This window comes from Tinamus guttatus, unplaced genomic scaffold (genome assembly GCF_059628265.1).
Source record: "Tinamus guttatus ecotype Peru unplaced genomic scaffold, ASM5962826v1 Tinamus_guttatus_pri_ptg000503l, whole genome shotgun sequence".
Classification (NCBI taxonomy): domain Eukaryota; kingdom Metazoa; phylum Chordata; class Aves; order Tinamiformes; family Tinamidae; genus Tinamus; species Tinamus guttatus.
Window position 1 is genome coordinate 940,243 of NW_028289037.1, and position 12,599 is coordinate 952,841.

A 12,599-nucleotide genomic window follows, 5' to 3' on the forward strand; every position below is an offset into this window, starting at 1 on the left:
ATGAGTGTGCTGCCAGTGAAATTATCCTTGATTTTAAACTGTCACTAAATAGTGAAATTGTACTTATCTTTGAAAGCCTGATTCCCCCCACCCCTCACATTTATGTATAAAGAGTTGTGTTCTTTTGCAGCTACGTACATGTTAGGATCACAGAGATTATTCTGCGAGTAAAACCATGATTAGAGATGAGGTAAAGCTGTCAAAATGGAACCTAAATTCTGCTTTCCCCCTCCTTCTCTGCCTATCTAAAAATACTGAAGAAGTCTGAATGTCTGTTAGTGTTATGGTTGTATTTTCGTAAACAACCTCCTATTGTTTACTTCGGGCGGCTCTGGATGCAGCCATTATAGTTCAATATAAAGTGGGTTCTGCACTGCGCCTACTGAAATTCAAATGCAGGTCAAAGTATTTCCAGCCCTTGACCAAAGTTTTGCACATCATTAAGTGGGTGAGTGAGCCCTTCTTGGCAATCCTCACAGCTGCTTCTGTTTCCCAAAGAATAGTGAACGCTTGTTTGCCTTCTGCATGGCTGACTTGCACAACACAGGCACAAAGTTCTCCCTCTAAATCTCCTCTGCTCAGTATGAGCTGCAAACTGGGTAGGACACTGCACAACTTGGATGTGCTTGTTGGAAAAAAGAAAAAAGGTTTTTTGTCACTGCTGTTGTGTAACAAGTTCTAATAGAAAAGCAAGAGAAGAATTGCTTGGGTGAATAAATAGTTAATATGGGACTCTTCGAGTCTAGTGTTTCTTCTAACACTCTTGTTTTCTCACCCAAATATAAATGACCATCTGCAAGAGCACTTGCTTACCAGAACTACTGGAGTTACTCTAGCAGTGCTTTCTGAATCCTTTACAGAATTATGGATTATGGTGATCTAAGTTACTAAGTACTTAAAATGTTTTTAGGAATACCTAAGCCAGATAATAAGTATTTTTATCTGAAACTTGAACAGCTCAGTTGAGTGGGTTTGTTTCTGTGTTTCGTAGTGGCTTTTTAGTCCTTGGTGAGGAAAACAGCTGTTTGTAAAGCAGGGTCAGTGCACCGCAAATGGATGCGAACTATAGTTTAATCCCATCTTTCACCAAGACCAGAAAAAATGCCAGTACATTTTGCAAGTAGTAAAGTACGATCTTCTGACTAAATCCCCGCCCCCCCTTTTTTTTCCTTTTTGTGGGAGACATTCTTGGGGAAAAAAAAGGAAAAATCTTGTGGGATTTTGCCCCATCCATCTAAAACAAAATTTTCAAAGGAAGATGCTTACTGATGAATATGTAGAAACATGTAGTTAAAAGATGGTGGTTTTTCTTGTTTGTTTCGGTTTGTTTTTTTGTTTGTTTGTTTGTTTTGTTTGCATAATAGTAACCAGCCAAATGATAGGTGTGTAGGCTCTTTTTCTAATCAGTGAAGCCGTCCATACCAGGCAGCTGGGTCTCTTAGCATAAGTGAGCCTGGGTGAATGTGCCAATCATGTGGCTTCAAGCAGTAACTTGCTACAGTTAAGTAAATTCAATATTTTCCATTATGATAAGGTTTTTGAGCAAGTATCTAAAAATATAAGTACTAGGTTATATAATGTCTCCATTTTACATCAGTGGGTCAGTTTTATTTCTGTTTGCTATTCCTGTAGTATATAGGAACTCTAGGTAGAATCATAGAATCGTTAAGATTGGAAGGGACCTCTAGAGGTCATCTAGTCCAACCCCCCTGCACACGCAGGGTCACCTAGAGCACGTGGCACAGGACTGCGTCCAAGTGGGTTTGGAAGATCTCCAGAGAAGGAGACTCCACAACCTCTCTGGGCAGCCTGTTCCAGGGCTCTGTCACCCTCACTGTTCAGAAAATTTTCCTTAAGTTCCCGTGAAACTTTTGATGCTTCGGTTTCCTCTAGTTCTGTCAGTGACCACCACTGAAAAGAGGCCAGCACCATCCTCCTCACTGCCTCCCTTGAGGTACTTATATACGCTGATTAGATCCCCTCTCATGATTCAGAGGTTGCTGGATAATTAATTTATCTCTAGCTTTGTATTATTTTTAGTAAATTAGAAGAGTCCTTATTCAAAAGCGCTCTTTCTGTTTACAGTTTAGAAAATGTATTATGTCTATTGGGTAGCTGATTACTTAAAGCTCTGATTTTTTTTTTCTTGGAATTGTTGCTGAAGACTCTGAGGGAGACTTTTAATCTCAATTTTAATCAAATCAGTCAAATTATATTAAAAATTGATAATCTTTGTGTGAATGCTAACAAAAATTATTTTGTGCGCTTAATGTGAACTTTTTTTCATAAAAATAAACATGAAGCATTATGCAAGTTCATTCTTTATAATAAAAATATTTCTTGGCCTTCTCTAGCTGGAAAATGTAAGTGGAGTTTTATGTTATGGAAATAAGCAAATAACATAACTTATTACATAGAATTAGAGAATAGTTGAATTGGAAGGGATCTCTGGAGATCATGTAGTCCAAACCATCTGCTGAAGCCTGGTCAGCTGGAGCAGGTTGCTCAGTGTGTGTCAAATGTCTTAGTTGGGTGTTGAGTGTCTCCAGTAATGGAGATTCCACCACCTCTCTGGGCCAACCTGTTCCAGTGTGTGACAGATCTCCAACATGCACAGATACAAAAGGTTTTTATGTTTGAATGAGATTTCCTCCATTTCAGTTTATGCCTTTTGTCTCATCCTGCCACTGGTCCACAGTGAAATGAATCTGCCTCTTCTTTCCTGCCCTGCCCATGTGTAAGATTCCTCCTTTTCCAGAGTGACCAGTGCCAGCTCTCTCAGCCTCTCCTTGTATGAGAGATGCTCCTCTCCCTTAATCTTTTTGGCCCTTCCTTGGACTCATTCCAGTATGTCCATGTCTCTCTGGTGCTGGCACTCCAGATGTGACCTGCTGGCAGTGATCTTCTAGTGCAGCCGAGGATGCTGCTGGCCTTCTTTGCCAGCTTCTTACCAAGTCTGGTCTGATGGAAGCCAGATAAACCTATTGAACTACCAAATAGTGATATGTGGGTGGTACTGGCCTCATATTTTAGTCAATTTTTCTCAGATACCCTGTGCCAGGTATACCCATCATGAGAAGTTATTTGGAAAAAAAGTTGCATTATACAGATAATCTCGTCGGCAGGGTGGTGCATATGGCTTTTGTGTAATACCTTCAAATGACAATCACAGTAGTATCAAAGACAACACTTGTTGAAGTCAAGAAGCAGAATTGAATCTCACAATGATTCTGGAAAACAACTAAGTTATATAGGAGGCATCTACGTTCCAGGAGGGTAGAAGAAAACGGACTGCCTCTTGTCCTGTCTGCTGCATCTTGTTGGGATGGGGCAGAGGGAGGGAAGCAACGATGACACCTTTGAGAAGCTGTGCAGCTGGGAGAAGCTGGCAAGCAGGCTGGGATGGATCGGGAAGGGAGCAAGGGTGACAGCCTGCAGTGGGAGGAAGGTGGGAGGCTCCTGCGTAAGCGCTGGGTCGGCTGCCCTCCAAGGTCAGAGGGAGACTTCAAGTGAGCGCAGGAGAGGACTGGGCAGAGTGCAAAGGGAGAGCCTTTCAGCATGGCCCCTTTGCGAAGGAGGCACCAGGACACTTGTGTAAGACAGGGCTTGATTTGGGGTCCTTCACATTGGCCTGTAGAATTGTTCTTGAGCAGACCCCACATCGGGTAAGTACCGGCTCTGAGGAGAGTGGAAATTTCTTCTGAAGCCTGGTGCTGTTCCTATTTAAAACACTGTGAAATAAGCTCCTTGTTTCAGTACATGCTATTTGTATGACCCAGATTTTCTCTCACTAAGCTCCTGCTGTTTCCTGACCTCGTAAAATGGCCCTGCACAGGAGCTACACACTTCCCATGCTGTTCCAAAAGATGGCAACCTTCGGCTTCCAGACTAGGGCCTCTGCTTGGTAGCTGTAAGGCTATTCACAGTAGTGAATGTTAGAAACCTGTGGGTTCTCCAAAACTGGACATATTTTTGTCCATCTAGCCTATTTCCCTACATATAAAACCCAGTTTATTTAAATTAACTGGGGAAAAAAAAAAAAGCAACTTTCCAAATTTTATTTGTGTGCTTGGAGGAAGGGGAGGGTAGGAAACCCTGTATCTGCTATCTTTGTGTTTCAGTGTGTGGCCTCTGTTATGATCAAAACCCTTATTTAGTATTTTTGTGCTTATCTTACTGAATTGTTAAGGCTTGTGGGCTTATGGACTTCACTGGCCTTGTCTATATCTATGTTCTTTAAATGGCAATTACTGCCATTCTGAAATCCTGTACAATTCTGAATAGATACACGTCTTCATTCAAGACAGGAAAATGCACATAGACATTGCCTCTCCCAATTAAATTCATTCTCATGTCTTCACAAATCCAGCTTTTCTTTGTGTGGTTACTACTTGTCTTCTGGTTTAATTTTTGTGTCTGCTTTGTGTTTTACTTTTTATTTTCATTCATGGATTTTATTTGTGAGTAGATCTGGAAAGAAACTTCACAGTTTCATCAAGAAAATGCAATTACTTTAAAGTATTTTGTCAAATCTTGTAGATTTGACTGAAGTTACATTGACAAAAATAGAACAAAATTCTGATGCTGAAGTCAAAATGTTATATTTTTACAGCATTTTTTAAAATATAATAAGCAATTTCCAACTTGCTTGACAGTATTCAAGAAACATGTTTCTTAGGGACATGGCTTAGCAGACATGGTGCTGATGGGTTTGCGGTTGGGCTTGATGGTCTTAAACAACGTTTCGAACCATGTTTCTATGATTCCATGATTCTGTGAATTCAGGGGTTTGGCTCCTCAGAGTCCACGGTGAGCCTTGGGTCTTGGATCCTCATTTTGAATGAGCAAGGGGCATAGCTGCCACAGTGCCTCATTTTCCATTTGCACATAAACAGAATTTTTATGAAACTTGTAGTTTTAACTGGGAGCTCCCTCCAGGACAAAGCACGTACAGACGACCTGGGTATGATTTGGGAATTTCTATACAATTATGTAGTGTTTAAGCTCTCTGCTGAATGTAGTTTTACCTGGCTTACCCTAACTACAGTAATGAAGAAAGAATATGACAGAGTAGGTTAGTGCCCTTACTCCTTTTGCCATCTCTTTGCCTGTTCTATTTCCAAATCTATAAGAAGATATAAAACAATTACTAATCATAATTTCTAAAGTACCTTATCTGAGAATCAGGTGTCTGTAATATCACTCATCATTATAAGCAATTCTTTCAATCATTCAGCTTGCGTTAAATATGTAGAACATTTTTTTTCTACAGAAGATAATTAGATTTAATTTTAACCATAAGATTTTTTTATGAAATACTGTCAGTATTGAACGTACTGCTTTTTATTCATTAAGGATCAGAATTTAAAAGAGCTCATACATTTTACAGGAATTTTGTATTTAAATGAAGACTTCTGATTTCTTTAATGAATTTCCTTACCTCTGTATTTTTTGTTGAGGATACTGGTCCAGTTCCAGCTACTATATGTAATTCTTGCTCAGTCAAATTCATTTATAGCACAAGTTCAATAAAATCGTCTCACTCTTTTAGAGAAGGCTACAGACATACTGCCTGTGACAGAATTTTATCCATAAGATTTAGATACCAAATCTCTCAAGCATTGTCTATTTTTGGACTGTTTTCAATCTAATAATGTACTCATATTTTGTTGATAATACTGGTCTCTGTTCAGGGAAAATAAACTTCTTTATTCCATTTTTTTTCTTAAAAATCTCATGAATTAAAAGTCATCATGGTGAAATACTCCTTTCTACCTTTTTGTTTGGTAAAAATGAAACTAGTGGATAATTTGCCTTCCATGGCCTAGTCAAAATTTTAAAATGGCTTAAGATTTCCCCCTGTAAAAACTTAATTCCCATCGTTATTATCGACATTTCAGCTGTGCGCATGGCTCCGCTCAAACTTGACTGGGGAGAGTTTCCATGGGAACTGCAGAATATGCTCTGATGAGGCTCCAAGCAGACAAACAACAGTCTTGCTTTTTACCAGTGGGCAAAGATTTACTTCTTTGGTGTTTAATGGAAGGCACTACAGCCTATTATGTTCTGAAGAAAAAAAAAAATCGGCAGGAGGCCAAGTCTGCATTGTGCACCCATAGGGACACACTGGCTGTTGTAAAAGAGACAACCAATAGTTTTTCTTGCTCTTTTAGTCTTCCTGAACGATAGAAAAGAAAACACTTTGCTGAATCCAAACCCTCAGTGGCCAGGGGAGGTGAGAAGGGAGCCGTAGTCATTAGGAGCTTAGCTGATGCTGCTTGGAGGAACTGCAGGGCTAATTTATGACTGTAACATTTTAGAGACTGTTGACTTATCCTGTGGTAAACAGTCCCGGGAACTGCTTTCCATGCACTAGAATGGATTTGTCTGCAGGAGTTAACTGTCTAGGCTTTTCCACAATGTTGGGTGCGCCTTCCCATGACTGAATATTGGATGTAACGGGTTATTTTGTGATTTGTTAGTAGAGGCGGGGGATTAAAAACTGATGTTAACTTAAAAAATACAGTCTCACTGCAGTCCTGTGAGTTTCTCTGCTAAGTCAGCCATTAACTGGTTGCCCCATTTGTAGGCGCCGTGGTCATTTTACTGCTATATTGCGAATCCACAGGAAGAATCAGAGATGAGAGGGCACTCAAGTGGTTCACTCTTGTGGAGCAGTGAAATAGAAAGTGTGGAGAAATTTCTACTCCTTTGAAAATCCGTAATGCTTCTTATAAAAGACCAAAAAGACTACATCCAAGAGGGAAAAAAAAGCAGATTTCATGATCCTCTTGAACAAGGTTCTAGCAGGTGCCAGTGCATAGGGCAGACCAGAACTGTGTTCCGTACAGAGCCCTATTCGATCAATACCATATATTTTTAGAAGAAACACAATTCAAAGCTTGATTTTTAGGAGGGTAAATGGTAAGCTTTTTTTTAAATGTATTTTCTCTTAAACTCATTTTTTAGTTTAGTGCTACCTGATTTTAATTTTAGTTTAGTTCTTTAGTGCTCAGGTATTTAATTTACTCTCTGTGTAATGATTCTGAGTTCTGTTTCATAAACAGAGAAAATAAGTATAATAGATTTTTTGCAACAGTATTTGGAAATAGCTTTTTCTTTTTTTTTGTTCTCCTTTTTTTTCCAATTAATTGTAATATTAGATCCTGAGGGAAAGAATTAATGTTCTTTCTGTATGTATTGTTTATCAGGCATGGATATGAATAGGATTCAAATAACTAAATTAAGAAATCTCATTTCAGTCTCTTAGCAGTAATTAGCATGATATAACCACAGAAGGCAATTACTGTATTTAAAAATCAAGACTCATTTTTTTTTCTTAAACTTATGGGTGGGACTAAAGTAAAATGAGATGCTTACATTTAAAGTAAGTGTAAAAAAATATTTTTTCTGTGTTAAAAAACTATTTTGAAAAAACAATAACAAACAGTTGTGTTACTAGCAGTATCAAAAGTACCAAATACAGGAGCAAGGGGGCTTGGGTTAAGTGCAGACAGAGAATATGTTGGGTTGGTGACTTGTTACTCTCTATCTTTGAGTTACTTTATTTGTGCAGTGCTGACTCATAAATCTAATGGACTTCTAACCCATTCGGGAGAAAGAGGCATCAGGACCGTTTCTTGAAGGTCTAGGGGAAACGATGAGCGAGAATGGGGTGGGAAAACCAGCAGAAAAGGTGGTGGTTCCTAAACATCGGACAGAGGAAAGTGTAACAAAGGACAGGGCTGGTAAAACAACCGTTTCATCACAGGGTGCCCAAATCCCCGAGCAGCGTTTCCTGGGAGATGGAGGAGCGCTCCGTGCGTGTTGACCACGAGCGAAGCTCTCCGCTGGACTCACAAGTCCTCAAACACCCGGCTCAAGCAGACGAGGTCGAGCCCACCCGTGACAAACTGCCAGGGCTTTGTCCTACAGACTGTGCAATATCAAACATGTTATGTCTGCTGAGAACACAAACTCCCAGTGTGACAAGTGTGGGCAACACTCCAAGAAAGTGGGCTTGTCTTCAGGATAAAATTACACTTAAAATCACACATTGAGTTGGTTAATTCATTTTGATCAGACTAATCTACAGACCTGCATAAGAAGCTGTTACTTCTCTGCAAATGTTGCTGTTTTGCACACTAAAAGAAGTATTTTTTATAGATTAATGTGCTGATTTAACTAAATTGGTCTGAAATCTCATCTTTAAAGTGACTTTCTCTTGCGGGTATGGATATTATACTCTTTGCACTGGACTTCTAGTTCTCCCTGTTTATTATACAAATATAGGTGTGGTGGGAAAACTTTCACTAAAGCAATATGCATCCTTTCACCCCAAAGAGCACCCATATTTCTACTGGGGTAGAGGAAGACCTGAGTAGTCCTGGCCTCTGAAGCATGGCCACATCCTTCTCAAACTGCGCAACAGGTGCTCCACTATGGTATAAGTCAGATTTAACAATACAGGTTCTTCTTCAGTGAAAATCTTGTAAGAACAACACAACTTTTGGAAGAACACAGCAATTACTCTTCTGCAATCCCAAAGTACTATCCCAATGGACAGTAATCCTGTAATCCTTATGTACTATCCCAATGGAAGGCAATCTCATACATATATATATATATATATGGTTCTTAGCCATCCAAGAAAGGAACATGTTCTCAGTAAGTAAACTAGGATCTAAGATTCTTTGAAGAAATACAAGCATTAGAAATATTTTACTATAAATTTTATTTTCTGTGTGCCTGCTCTCTGATTGCCATTCATCCTTGTTTTATTGTATGTTACTGTGTGTGTGTCATTATGAAAAGAAAATCTTGCAGGAGCTTTTAAGATACAAAGAACTGTGTTAGAAACAGTCGGTAAAAATCTTGGAAGAGTTGCTTAAGATAAACTTGCTGCTGTGAGATTCACATCTAAAGTCAATATGCTGGGACAAGTTTTTATCTGCAAGATCGGGCATTTTAAATTATAATAATAAAAAAGTCTGATTGCCAGTGAAGGGCAGAGATATGAAAGCAGAATTATTCTAATGACCTGGCCAGACAGGTCTGTCAGGGAAGTCTTGCATTCTTCCTTATATAGTTTTGCATAAACCAATAATATTTTTTATTGCTTATTTAAAGGATGCAAGGTATGTTTCTGTGATACCTCTTCCAATTAAGCTTACCAAATACATTTTACCCCTTTGAGACTGCTATTTTACGTATATATTTGACAGGAAATAGCTTAATGATCATCAAGTAATCTTTCACATAAGCTGTCTGTGTTTTTGAAAGATGTTAATTCTATGAAATGAAAACCTAAAAGTGTAAGTAGGGATAGATGAGAAAGGAAAAGCATGATTTTTGTGTTGAAGTAGTCACCATGGTGGGAAACAGTTCAAGAATTACAACCCATCTCTGTCATGATTCCAGATAGTGCACAAATTCCTTTATTCCTTTTTTTTATATTAAGATCTTACAACATGTATGACATACCCCTTGATTATTTTTACTACCTAAGCATCAAGCAATATTGTTTATGTCTGAAAAAATATGAGGTCTTTTTCTGGCCATTTAATTTTTTGCTTTTCAGGTGCCTTTTTAAGGAAAGGGAGGCCTCTCGATTCTGGAGTGATCAGCAAGGCCAGGTCAAGAAGGTGGAAAAGCAGTACCTAAGATGCAAATTCAGTATGTATGCTTCATTAAGTGCGACTCAGTATGTTGGAAGCCTGGTGTTGCCCAGGACTGATGTGTTGAGGATTAGGGATGTCTTACATCCCGTTGCTGGAGGAGGGGAGGTCGGCTCTCAGGCCACCAGCCGGCGCCCAGGTGAGGGCCTGCTTAGGCTGTTGTGGGATTCCTCAGCGCAGATTTAGGCTAAAAGAGGACCTGGTCTAGTAAGTGGGGTTACATTTTTGTTCTTGGTAACATGGCTGTGACTTTAACACAGCAGCATGTGCGGGGGGATTTATCTTTCAAGGGGCAAACTGTTCCCACAAGGGCTCCTGGATGCTTCGTGAAGACGGAACGGGTCCCTGACACCATCCCGGGCAACTTGTAGCACAATGTGCCAAGACTGCTTGACCTCTCAGAACAAAGACCCTGAGGGATAAACGCGTTCTGCTCACTTCCCTTCCTTGTCTGCGTTGCCCTCCGCGGCCGTGTGTACCTAACCCTGCTCTGTGTGCATGAGCAAAGAGAGGAGGACAAAGCAGAGAGCTTAGCCCTCTTGTACAGCAAAGCTAGAGGCCCTTTGCTTAGGGGACACAGAGATGCCCTCCCCCTTGTTTTCCCTGTGCAAACACGGCATCCCAACGCGGGAGCCACGGGAGCCGTTCCCATGCCACTCTGCCCCTGCAGCCAGAACAGCAAGGCCACAGTGGTTGGAGCATCGGGTGCTGCGGCAGCGCTCAGCAGTTCCCTGTCCCCTTGGGTGCTGAGTGTGAGCTGCGAGCAGCTCCGCTGCAAAGTAGAACGGAGAAAGTTCCTACGTCAGCCTGCTATGAAGCAGATTATTTGTTGGTTGATGGGATTTTGCTGATATATTGTAGCTACTTCCGTGGATGCAGCCCCAAGATAGAACTTGTGATTTAGGTCTGTAGGCTATTTTTTTTTTTTTTACCATTCAGTTTGGGAAAAAAAAAGAAATTTCTCTTACCTTTCTGGTATGGTCTTCACTGAAATTGTTTGTGCAGACTTGGCCGAACAAATCAAATTCACCTGCTCAATAACTTCTAGTGCTTGCCACTGGTTGAATATACAAAATAAATTTTAAAAGTGTGCAGAAAAGTAACACTGTAACACTGTGGTGCAGTCCAGTATTTAAGACTTCTGTTTTTTCAGAAAATATTTGCTTCCATACCTTGGCTACTTTGTAAGCTGTATTTTGCAGGATCAGACTTAGCGAAAGTGTTTAAAATAAATAGAAAAACAATCCTCTCCTCTAAAAACAACAACAATCACCATTAAATGTTGTGGATAGTTTTCTATTTAACATGAATCTGGAATTTTAGAACATTTTAAGGCAGGGTACTCCGCATCAATTATTCTTTCTCAAAAACCAATGTCTGTTTTGTAATAAGGCGTGGTCTGCTCAGTGGAATAGTCATATCCATGATCACCACATGAATTTTGAAAACCTGAATCTTCTCCTTTGTGGGATCTATTTTTCTTCTTCCATTTTCAGCCCTCCATGAAGAGCACAGACAGTTCTGTATGTGTCCTCTTTAAAATTTCTTCAGAAAGAGATGAATCAGTTAGTGAAGAATTTATGACTCATTTATTCAACACGTTTCATGGCCTTCCCCACCTATGTGGCCTGATCATACCCGCACTGACTTACGTGCTAGAGAACTTTCTTATTCTTCAGCAAAATGTTACTTTGTTTCTGTTTGCTATTATTTCAGTCAAGAGCCTTTTATCGATTTATTGCTGAAATGGGACACATAGCCAAGCTCAAGATTTCCAGGATTGCAGTCTGTGACTACTAGGATGAGGGTATCTATCATGGATAATCATAAATTCTGTGGCACAAGTATTACTGTTAGGTTTAATCTGAGAAATAGTGTAAAGTTCTATAACTGTTAATAGCAGATGGCCATGTATTTTAAGTAAGTGCTTTGCTAGCCCACTAAAAATGAAATGGAGAAGGCAGAAAGTTAAACAGAGCTATGTGGTCAGTCATGTCCACTACTGAACTACATATTGTACATCCACCAAGGCAGTTTTGGAGGGAAGGGGAAATGGAGGTGGTCGGGGGTTCCACCCTTTACATTTCTCAAAGTGCAAAGTAGCAGAAGTCATTTGTTGTTGTAATAAGGTGGTTTGATAGAACAAAGCTTTTAGTGAAAAATATAGCGGAAAAAGAAAAGGTACCAATCTTGACATACCAAATCCCTGCAGTTTCTTCTAAGATTGTTTCCCAGAGAGCCATACGACAGAAAGAATAAATGCCAGGTGGAAATGCTACGGAAAATAGTACGAGTTGGTGGTGCTTTAACTAAGCCATTTTTTTCCTAAAACATATGTAACATATGTGCATGAATAAGCGCACTAAAGTAAAAAAGTAGGATTAATTACACTTACAAAAGTGCGGATATTACGTCCAGCCTCCGTTTTGGTCATGACAATGTTTTCTCTTTTGAGCTCCACAGTAAGAGTAGATGCACATGGTCCTTTGGAGGATGGTTTACTTGCCCATTTGTGAATTTCTACTGACGCCCAATTCTACTCGGCATATTCAAAGACATATCCAAATCATAACATGCACCACTGTGTTTCCTTGAAACGTCTCCTTCTTGTTCTTCTTCATCCCCTCACTATTCAAAATGTGTTCCCATTTTTCATTCTATTGGCAACCTGTAGTTCTGGCTATTTAGTGAATTTGTTGTTATAACTGCACAAAAACTATGTAAAAGAAAAATACAAAGTGTTTTAGGAGTTTGGGAGCAATAGCAAATGCTCCAGGCAGCAACCAGAAGGCCTGTCTGAAAATAAGTGCTTACGTGTGTATTGTCCATCAACCTTTCCAGTAAAGGTTTAAAGTTCTAAAATTAAATTTAAAGCAATCCAGGGCTTTATGCAGCTTGGGAGTTTTACAGTCCCTATTTCAG